Source organism: Ceratotherium simum, chromosome 3 (assembly GCF_057802395.1).
Source record: "Ceratotherium simum simum isolate JZ-2026a chromosome 3, ASM5780239v1, whole genome shotgun sequence".
In the NCBI taxonomy this organism is placed as follows: domain Eukaryota; kingdom Metazoa; phylum Chordata; class Mammalia; order Perissodactyla; family Rhinocerotidae; genus Ceratotherium; species Ceratotherium simum.
In genome coordinates, this window is record NC_141902.1 from 35,666,613 (window position 1) to 35,676,451 (window position 9,839).

The 9,839-nt window shown below is 37.0% G+C and overlaps 1 long non-coding RNA gene across 1 annotated transcript; it reads left to right on the forward strand.

Annotated features, from left to right (window-relative positions):
* Window positions 1–7,691: 7,691 nt before the first annotated feature.
* LOC147917526 (uncharacterized) lies at window positions 7,692–9,394 on the forward strand. Its single transcript, XR_015551716.1, has 2 exons — window positions 7,692–7,771; window positions 9,121–9,394. It is a non-coding gene; the product is annotated as an uncharacterized LOC147917526 (long non-coding RNA).
* Window positions 9,395–9,839: the final 445 nt, after the last annotated feature.

The following is a 9,839-nucleotide window of genomic DNA, read 5'->3' on the forward strand; positions in this document are numbered from 1 at the left end:
CATTTGTGTGATGTGTAACCAGCACACGGTTGAGCTGAGTCTGATTGTGAAGACTTAGCTGGAGTACTTGTTAAAAACAGAGAATCCTAGGACTTTCCTTGGGAGATTCTGGGATGGGTCTCAGGAATCATTTAGCAAGTTTCCCAAGTGAGTCTTATGATCAAGTCAGTTCAGAGAAAAATGTGGTAGAGCAAAGGTCGAAAAAAATGTATGTTTGATGGCCAGGGTGTCCCAACAAGAATAGAACAGGGGAACGGAGAGGACGAGGAATTTTGCCTCCTAGCTACTTTTTTAGTGGGTTAACCACTAGACCACACTTCCTCTCTAGGAGAGGCAAGGAATTAAAATCAGAGGTTTACCACTGATTCATGCTGCCTGCTAATGCTGCTCATTGCGCCCTGCTGTGACCCTGTGCTCTAGGGCTTGGAAACAGATGTGGGGAGGGAGCAGCCTGAGGTGCTGAGGGATAGGGGAGGCAGGGCGAAGGCAGACAGCCAGGAAAAGAACTTCCTCTGCTGCTAAATTTCAGGCAGGAGTGGAAGTCAGTCTAAATTGTTACCATGCAGATCTGGAATCATTTTTGCAATCGCCTGGCTCCAATTCCAGGTTTGTGCATTCTGCGACAAGAATTGAAAACTTGGTAATGCTCCTGACCTGACTTTTGCCTCTGCCCCCATCTGAATGCATATTTTGAAGTTACATGTTTAGCTTGACAGTCATTTCATGAGGCAAGAGAATTTGGTTACTCTCCTTGCCCCACACCCTCCCTCCTCATGCATACTTATTTAAAGGAAGTACAGACGAGTTGAGCAATTTGACCAAGGTTATACTAATCTCAATACTGTGGTTGTTTGATTAAAAGTGCAACCAAGCCATTTTGACTAAACTTTCCAGACTCCCTTCAATATATTCCTATCATCAGGCAACTGGAAAAACTGGATTTATTTTCTCCCATAAGATGATTGCTTAGATATGTCCTTAGACATGTAGTTTACCATGTCAATGGTTATCAAAAACAAGTAGCTTTTGAGTGTTAACTATTGATTCTATAAATAGTTTTTGTGACTTTACCAAACCAGAAGCTCCATGAGGGTGGGGCAGAAATTTCAGCTTTGGTTTTTACTAGACTTTGCTTATGTGGCAGTGCTTAACTCCCCAGGGATATAGGAGCTGAATTTTAGATCCACAGGGATTAGTGTTCCCAGATTTAGCAAGGGAAAATACAGGCTGGCCAGTTAAATTTGAATTTCAGATTTTAAAAGTGTCAGGATAAGTATGTCTCGTGCAACATTTGGGACACACTTGTACTAATCATTCATTATTTATCCAAAATTCAAATTTAACTAGGCATCCCGTTGGCCAATCTGGTAACCTTAGCAAGGGTCCTCCACATTAGCGCTAGACTCTCCAGGATTCTCTCAAAGATAATTGAAATGCAACCCCTTCCCTCCAGAAGGTTTCCAGCAGAGCACCTGAGTAGAAGACAGTCTGTCTACACAGCAGTTATACTATATTATGATAAATTGTATAACAGAAAATGCAAAGAGGTCCAGAATCACAAGGCAAGGAGCAACCAAACAAGATTTGGTTGTGAAGATTTCTCAGAATTGGTAACATTTGAGCTTCGTCTAAAAGGATGTGAAGTTCATCAGATGGAGGTACAGAGGCTTGAAAGAGAGTGATAAGTTCAGTGTAGCTGGAGCTTCTGGTCTGTGTGTAGAGAACCAGGGGTCAGAGTTGATGGGCATCAAGAGTTGAGGTTTGGAAGGTTGACTGGGGTAGCCTTGTGAAGTGCCTTTATGCCATGCTGAAGAATTTGGAACTGATCTTGCTGGATAGGGAAGCGAGCAAGTGTTTTTCGGCTGAGTGGCATAATCATTTCTGTTTTTGAAAGATAATTCTGGTGGCAGATTGGAGTGGGCAGAACTTGTAGGCAGGGAGACCAATTAGGAGGTTATTGAAATAGCCCAGGCAAGAAAGGATGAGCTTATTTCAACTAAGGCAGTGGTGGTGGAAATAGTGAGGGAAGCAAAAATTACAGAGACATTTAGGTGGTAGAATCAATACAACTTGGTGATTGATTCCATAAGGGTAGTAAGATAGAGGATAGACTTAATGTAGTATAAGTCTCCAGACAAATAATGGATATTATTTTTACTCTAATTGTCTATCTGTAAAATGGACTAATAATATTTACTCTATTTACTTCATAAGGCTACTGTGAAGACCAATTAAGATCATTTATGTGAAATCAGTTTGTCAAGTATAAAGAGCTATAAAATGTACTGCTGTTAAATGAATATACCTCTATCTCAGTAGACAGTGAACTCTTTCAAGGCAGGGGTTACATTTTATTCATCTTTGGTATCTCCTGCACCTAGCATTCTGCCTTGAATGTATAGATAAACAACATATATTTGGAGCATTGAATCAAATTTAGAATTCTACCATGTCAAACCAAAATAGTGAACACAGTTTCTTACCATCTTGTTAGTGTGTGTCTGGAATTATATAATGGATCTAGACTCATGAAAATGCCAGCAAAATCAGGGCCACAAATTCCAGGAGAAATATCCACTTAGGTAGTGCTGATGCTAAAGAAGATCTTTCTCTTTGTTCACAGATATACTGACACTAAGGGCCATCTTAGCTGCCCAGACAGGAGGTTTCCCTCTTTATATCCCTCCCACTATCAAGTATTTAAAATCCCACGGAAATTACCTGCTTAATCTGTTTTAGATATCACCTTGGTAGTGTTTGGTAAATACCACTCAACTCGGCTTAATTTAGGTGGGGAATACTCTGTCCTTGTCTCTGTATCCCAGTATCCAGTACCATACCTGAGCTACGGTTGGTACTCAAAAAGATTTTTGAAACTGAAAGATGTTAATTTCCAAATTCAGTACCTCTCAGACTCTGAACATGACTCTTTATTCTCACCCAAACAAAAAACCTGTAATTTTGAATTTTATTGCAAACTATGGGTACCACGTTTTCAAATAATAAGTTCATCAGAGTTTTCTCCTCCTAAAATAAATCCATCTCCCTCACTCTTTTTCCTTCTTTTCCTTTTCCTCATTGATTCTGCTATTTCTTAGGCTATTTTGATTCCAAGAATGATCATTTTCTACTTCCCTCCGTTTAGAGTTCGCTCCATTTAGAGTGAAAATAATATCCAGAGAGACTGCAATAAGCAGAAGTCTTCTGTTCCATCAGGTATTAATTATAATATTATTATGTTATTAACTACTGTTCATCATTATCATATATTGAGCACACATCATGGGTCGTTTATTACACTAGAAGCTTTACCTGATCATCTCATTTACATCTTAAACAGTCCTATAAAATAGCTCCTACTGTCCCCTTTTTATATATGAAGGACCTAAGGTTTTAAAAATAATAAGTTATTCCAGGTCAAAGAATTTGACAGAGGCAGAATTCGAACGGGGTCTCACTGACTCTCCAGTTGTTTCCTAGCTACTAAGTCAATGATTCTCAAACTCTGGCAGGCAACAGAATCACCTGGAGGGCTTGTTATCTGTGGATTGCTGGGTCTCACCTCCACAGTAATTCAGAGTGATTCGCTAAAGCTGGATGACGCTTGGAATTTATAGCTCTAACAAGTTTCCAGGTGATACTGATGTTGCTGATCCAGACCACACTTTGAGAACCACTGGACTAAACAACACTGCTTAGTGTTGGCTCATTATTGTACTCCAACTCTGTGACAGTCGTTGACCTGAGCAGTGAGAATACAAAGCTGAGCAAGGCACTTTTTGCACGTAGAAGTTTAGTCTAGTGGAGGAAACGGATAAGTAAACAGAATATCAGTAATACAAATATGATAAGTTCTGTAAAGTTATACGCACAGAGTGCTATGGAAACACTGAGTGGCAAGCCCCAACCAGGTGAGGGGTGACCAAAGAAGGCATACTGGAAAAAGTAATTCCTAAGCTAAATTTTAAAGAATGACCAGAAGTAAGGAAAAGAAGAGGGAAAGGGTATTTTTTGGTAATGGAAATAGCATGTGCAAAAACACGAAGAAATTACATTTTTGGTGTACTATGAAAATTACAAGTAGTTTGTCATGACTGGAGCCTAAGCAATTGCAGAATGTTAGAGGAGGTCTTACATGTGACCCTGAGCTTGGATTTTATCCTTGAGGAAAGACCATCCCTTTGTAGTACAGGGACTCCAGATGTGGGAACTAGGGTTACAGTAAAAAATAGGGAATCAAGAAGGCATTTAAGTATCATAGTAATTATCTGTGAGAAGATCAATAAAAATTGATGAACCTCTAGCCAAATTAACCAGGATAAAAAAAGAGAAGACAAAAAGTACTAATATCAGGATTGAGAGAGGGGATATCATTACAAATTCTACAGATATTAAAAGGGAAATTAGGATATATTAGAACAATTTTATGTCAATAAATTTTACTACTTAGATGAAATGAACATATTCTTTGAAAGACACATACTACTAAAATTCACTCAAGAAAAACAGATAACCTGAATAGCTCAATATTTATTAAAGCACTTAAATTTGTTAAAAGCCTTCACACAAAGAAAACTCTAAGCCAAGATAATTTTGCTGAGGAATCCTACCAAATATTTAAGAAAAAAATAATACTAATTCTACACAAAATCTTCCAGAAAATTAAAGATGAAATATTTCCCAACTCATTCTATGAGGCCAGCATTACCCTGACACCAAAATGAGACAAAGGCATAAAAGAAAAGAAAATTACTCCCAATACATTACATGAAGATTAAAGCAAAATTCTTAAGAAGATTTTACAAAATTAAGTCCAACAATATATTAAAAATAATACATCCTGGGAATGCAAGGTTGTTTTAACATTTGAAAATCAATCAATGTGATTACTCATATTAACAGAATTTTTTAAGACCTCCCCAATACATGTATAAAAGTATTTGACAAACTCCAACATCCATACCTGAAAAAAATTTTTCTTTAACTAGAAATATAGGAAAGTTTTTCAACCTGAAATGGCAGCTATGAAAAATATACAGTTAACATCATACTTAATGGTAAAAGGCTGAATGCTTTCCCCTTAAGATTAGGAATAAGGCAAGGATCTACACTCTCATGACTTCTATTCAATATTGTACTGGAGTTTCTAATCAGTGCAATCAAGAAAGAAAAAAAAAGTATCCAGATTGGACAGGAAGAAATAAAACTGTCTTTATTAACAGACAATATGATTGTCTATCAATAAAATATGACAAAATCTACAAAAATGCTGCTAAAACTCATAATTATGAGTTTAGCAAAATTGCAGCACACAAGATAGTCTATAGAAATCTATTATATTTCTATATAATAGCAATGAAAAATTGAAATTTAAAAAATACAATTTACAATTGCATCAAAAGTACTAAAGGATAAATCTGACACAAAATGTATGTGACCTATACACCGAAAATTACAAAACGTTGCTGAAGAAATGAAAGAAGATATGAATAAATGGAGAGAAATGCCATGTTCATGTATCAAAAGATTCATTTTTGTTAATGTAAACTCTCCCCAAATTGATCTATAATTTCAATGTAATGTCAATCAAAATCTTAGCAGGCCTTTTGGCATTATGAATTTTAAAATTCATATGGAAATGTAATGGACCTAGAATAGCCAAAATTACCTTTAAGAATAAAGGTCAAGGACTTACTTTATCTTTCAAGACTTATCCTAAAGCTACAGTAATCAAGATTGTGTGACACTGATATAGAAATAAATACATCAATGGAACAGAATAGAGAATACAGAAATAGATCCAGAGCATGTATGGACAACTGATTTTTGACAAAGGTGTACAGGCAATTCGGTAGTGTTTTTGGCAAACAGTGCTTGAACAATTGGGTACCCATATACAAAAAAAAAGATGAAATAACTTCAGTCCATACCTCCCACTATATACTAAAATTAACTGAAAATGGATTAGAGACCTAACTGTAAAACCTAAAATTAAAACTTCTAGAACAAAATCTTTGTGACCTTGGATTACGCAAAGATTTCTTAGGTACAACAACAAAAGCACAATCTATAAAAAAGAAAAATTGATAAATCTGACTTCATCAAAATTAAGAACTTCTGCTCTTTGAAGGATGTGATTAATAGGATGGAAACCAAGTCACATATCTGATAAAGGCCTTGTATCCTTGAATATATAAAGAACCCTCAAAACTCAATAATATAAAAACAAACAACCCAATTTGAAAATTGGGCAAAAGATTTGATAAAACCATTACTCAACATCATCAGCCATTAGAAAATTAGATTAAAATAACAAAACCGCAATGAGATATCTGTACATAACTATTAGAATGACTAAAATTTTAAAAGATTGACCGTACCAAGTTTGTGGAGCAACTGTAACTCTCCTGTCTCACAAGTGGGAATGTAAAGTAGGACTACCTCTTTGGAAAACAATTTGGCAGTTTCTTAAAAAGTCAATAATACATTTACTACACGACCCAACCATTCTACTTCTAGGTATATAACCGAGAGAAATGCCCATATAGAAACTTATACACAAATGTTCAAAACAGCTTTATTTGTTGACAGTCAAACTAAAAATAACTCAAATGTCCACCAACAGACAATGGATAAACAATGTGTGGGGTAACCATGTAATGAAATAGTTCTCAGCAGTACAATTGAATAACCATTTATGCATGCAAAATGGATTAATCTCAAAATTATTACGCTGAGAAAAAGCAGCCAGAGAAGAAAAACAGTACATACTCTATGATTCCATTTATATAAATTCCTATATTATAAACTAACATATAGTGACAGAAATCAAAACAGTTGTTGCCTTGGAATGGAGAGGATGTGGGGAAGGTTGAGAGGGGATTACAAAGGACACAAGAAAACTTTTGGGTGTAATAAATATGTTCATTATCTTGATTCTCATAATGATTTCACAGGTGCGTACTAATTTCAAAACTTATCAAATGTAAATTTTAATATTTATCTTATGTCAATTTTATTTTATGCCAGTTTATTTTTTGTCAATTTTATCTCAATAAATCTTTAAGAAAAGAACTTATCTGTGTTGTGTGCTTTCATTGTCTAGGGCCAGAGAGGATAGAACTCTATTTTATAATCTATTTCAAGTAGTATACAATTTCTAGATACTATTTATAAAAAAGAATTTTTTGACATTATAGACAAAAATGTCCATAAATCACAATATCATGGTCTCTTACCATAATATTCTCACAGAAAGGCCCAACATGAGTCACAAGATTATGATTCTAGTTCTGACTCTGCCGTTGACTGACTGGGTGGCCTCAGAAATCCCCACAATCCCCCTAGGCCTAGTTTCTGCATTCCTGAAATGAAGGCATTGGACTGGATGATGGGGCATTATATTATGCTGTGCTCAGAGGGTGGAAGAGGGTATGGTAAGAGGAGCCAAGCTGGCAAAGCCCCAGAACCCCTTCTCCTTGCTAAGGACTGAATATTTGTGTACCCACCTTCCGGCTTCATATGTTGAAGCCTTAATCCCCATTGTGATGGTATTTGGAAGTGGGGCCTTTGGGAGGTAATTATGTTTAGATGAGGTCGTGTAGGTGGAGCCCTCCTGTTGGAATTAGTGCCCTTATAAGGACAGAGCTCGCTTTTTCTCTACCATGTGAGGATACAACAAGAAGGCAGCCATATGCAAGCCAGGAAGAGAGTCCTCACCAGAATCTGACCATGCTGCACCCTAATCTTGGACTTGCCAGCCTCCAGAACTGTGAGTAATAAATGTCTTGTTTAAGCCACACAGTCAATGGTATTGTGTTACAGCAGCCCAAGCTCACTAAGACTCTCCTCCCACCAGAGTGGTTCTGCTTCTCTGTTCCATGTAGTAAGTTTGTCCATAAGACTTATTTCAAAGAACATGTTTTCACAAATTTCAAAAGAAAATTTACAACCACTATACTAGATGACCTCTAAAATCTCCTCAGGTGCCAAATCCTATGATCCTAATTAGTAAAATTAAATCACCAGACATCCATTGCGAATCTTCATAAGCAGGCATTTGTTCACAAAGCTGCTGTATAAAATATTAACGAACTCTCAGTAACCCTCCAAGAGTTTTCTTTTGGCATTTTATTTTTAAATAAATGGCATTTATTATTTATTATTATTTTATTTTAAAATCCTGTTGGTATTTTATTTTGATCCAAATGGAAGTAATACTCTTCCCTGTGTTTATCGGCAGTGTGCTCCTGAGGGTTTGTGGCCGTGCACAGAGGGCAGTGAGCTATAGAACAGATGACACTTCCTGTGCCTCCCTGCGCAGAGAGTCCAGCCACTGTCCCAATGGCTCCTCCAGCCACATGTGCTCCTCTCCACTCTCATGGTGGTTCTCAAGGCCCCTAGAATTATTCAGTGCGTCTAAGTAATTCAGAAAATCAGTGTCTCCACAACCTTTAGACAGCCATGCACCCAAATCTGCTGATTTGTGTGGGAGTCATATTTTCCAAGAGACCCCATCTGTCTTGCAGCCTCACAATTCTTCCTTCCGGTTTGTTTTTCCTCTAAGATATTTGTACATTGTGCCTGTGCTTTTTTTCATTCTCCTAATTGCAGTGACTCAGTTTGTTTTTCTAGTGCCCACATCCTTTCCCCACAAACTTAGACGATTGAAAACATGGTATAGTGGAAAGGAAACCTAGACTCTAATTCTGGCTTTGCCATTCAGCTTCCCGTGGGATTTGGGGGGACTTATGTCATCCTGATGGGCCTCAGTTTTCTTATCTTAAAATGGGAGGGTTAGGTTAGTTTTATCTAAAGTGGTTGACCTACCACCTCCCTGATGTGGGAGGTGATTTTAGATTTTAGATCCATTGTATATCCTTAATAGGTTTTTATTTATTTTAATGCACATTAGAAAAATATGTAATTGTTACATCAAACCGGCTTAAGTTAGATTTTAATATAATTAATAGATTAATAGTAATTAGATTTTTTAAGTGAATTGATTTAAAGTAAAATATTAAGCAGATTTAAGTGGTAACTGGATAAGGCAAAAATTGGGGAGATGGGACATAATGGTGACCTGGAAGCAATGTTGTGTTTTGCCTCAATGTTTCACAGGAAAACTACATTTCCCAGCTTCCTCGATGTTGGTTTGGAGTCATGTACCTGAGCTCTGGCCAATGAAATGTGAACACAAGTCACGTGTCACTTCTGGGAGAAGACAGCGTGCCCTCTCCATCTTTCTATTCTCTTGCCACAGCAACACAGGCATGTGTGGCATCATCATGATATGGAAAGAAGAGCTTAGAACCTTGAATGATCAGATGAATGACAGTATCTGCCAACCCAAACGGGACATGTGTAACTGAGAAATAAACTTTTGTTGTGTTAAGCCACAGAGATTTCTGAGTTGATTTTTTTGGTATAGCTTATCTTATCCTGATCAATACAAAGCATGATAAGATAATCAGGTTCCAGTTAGCTCTAAAATCCTACATTCTCCTCTTTTGTCTGTTACCTCCTTATTCAGTTTTAACTTATACTTTTTACTGGCCCTGTAACTTCAGAGACATCCCTTCTAAACCAATTTGCTTATGTTTTGCCCTTGTGACTATCTCTGTTTTTAGAAGTGGCATTTATTTTAATGATGGCTATAGTTCTGGATAACTACATAGAACCCTCCTCACATCCAAAGAGGACACGGCAATTAGTGTTGTTGCCTGTTTGTGGTGCCTTTCTGAACAGCCTTTGGTGACCGTCAGCTCTTTCAGACTACTCACACAGAAAGATGACACTTTCTGCAGAGCCTTGTTCACTGTTGACATCACCACTTCCCA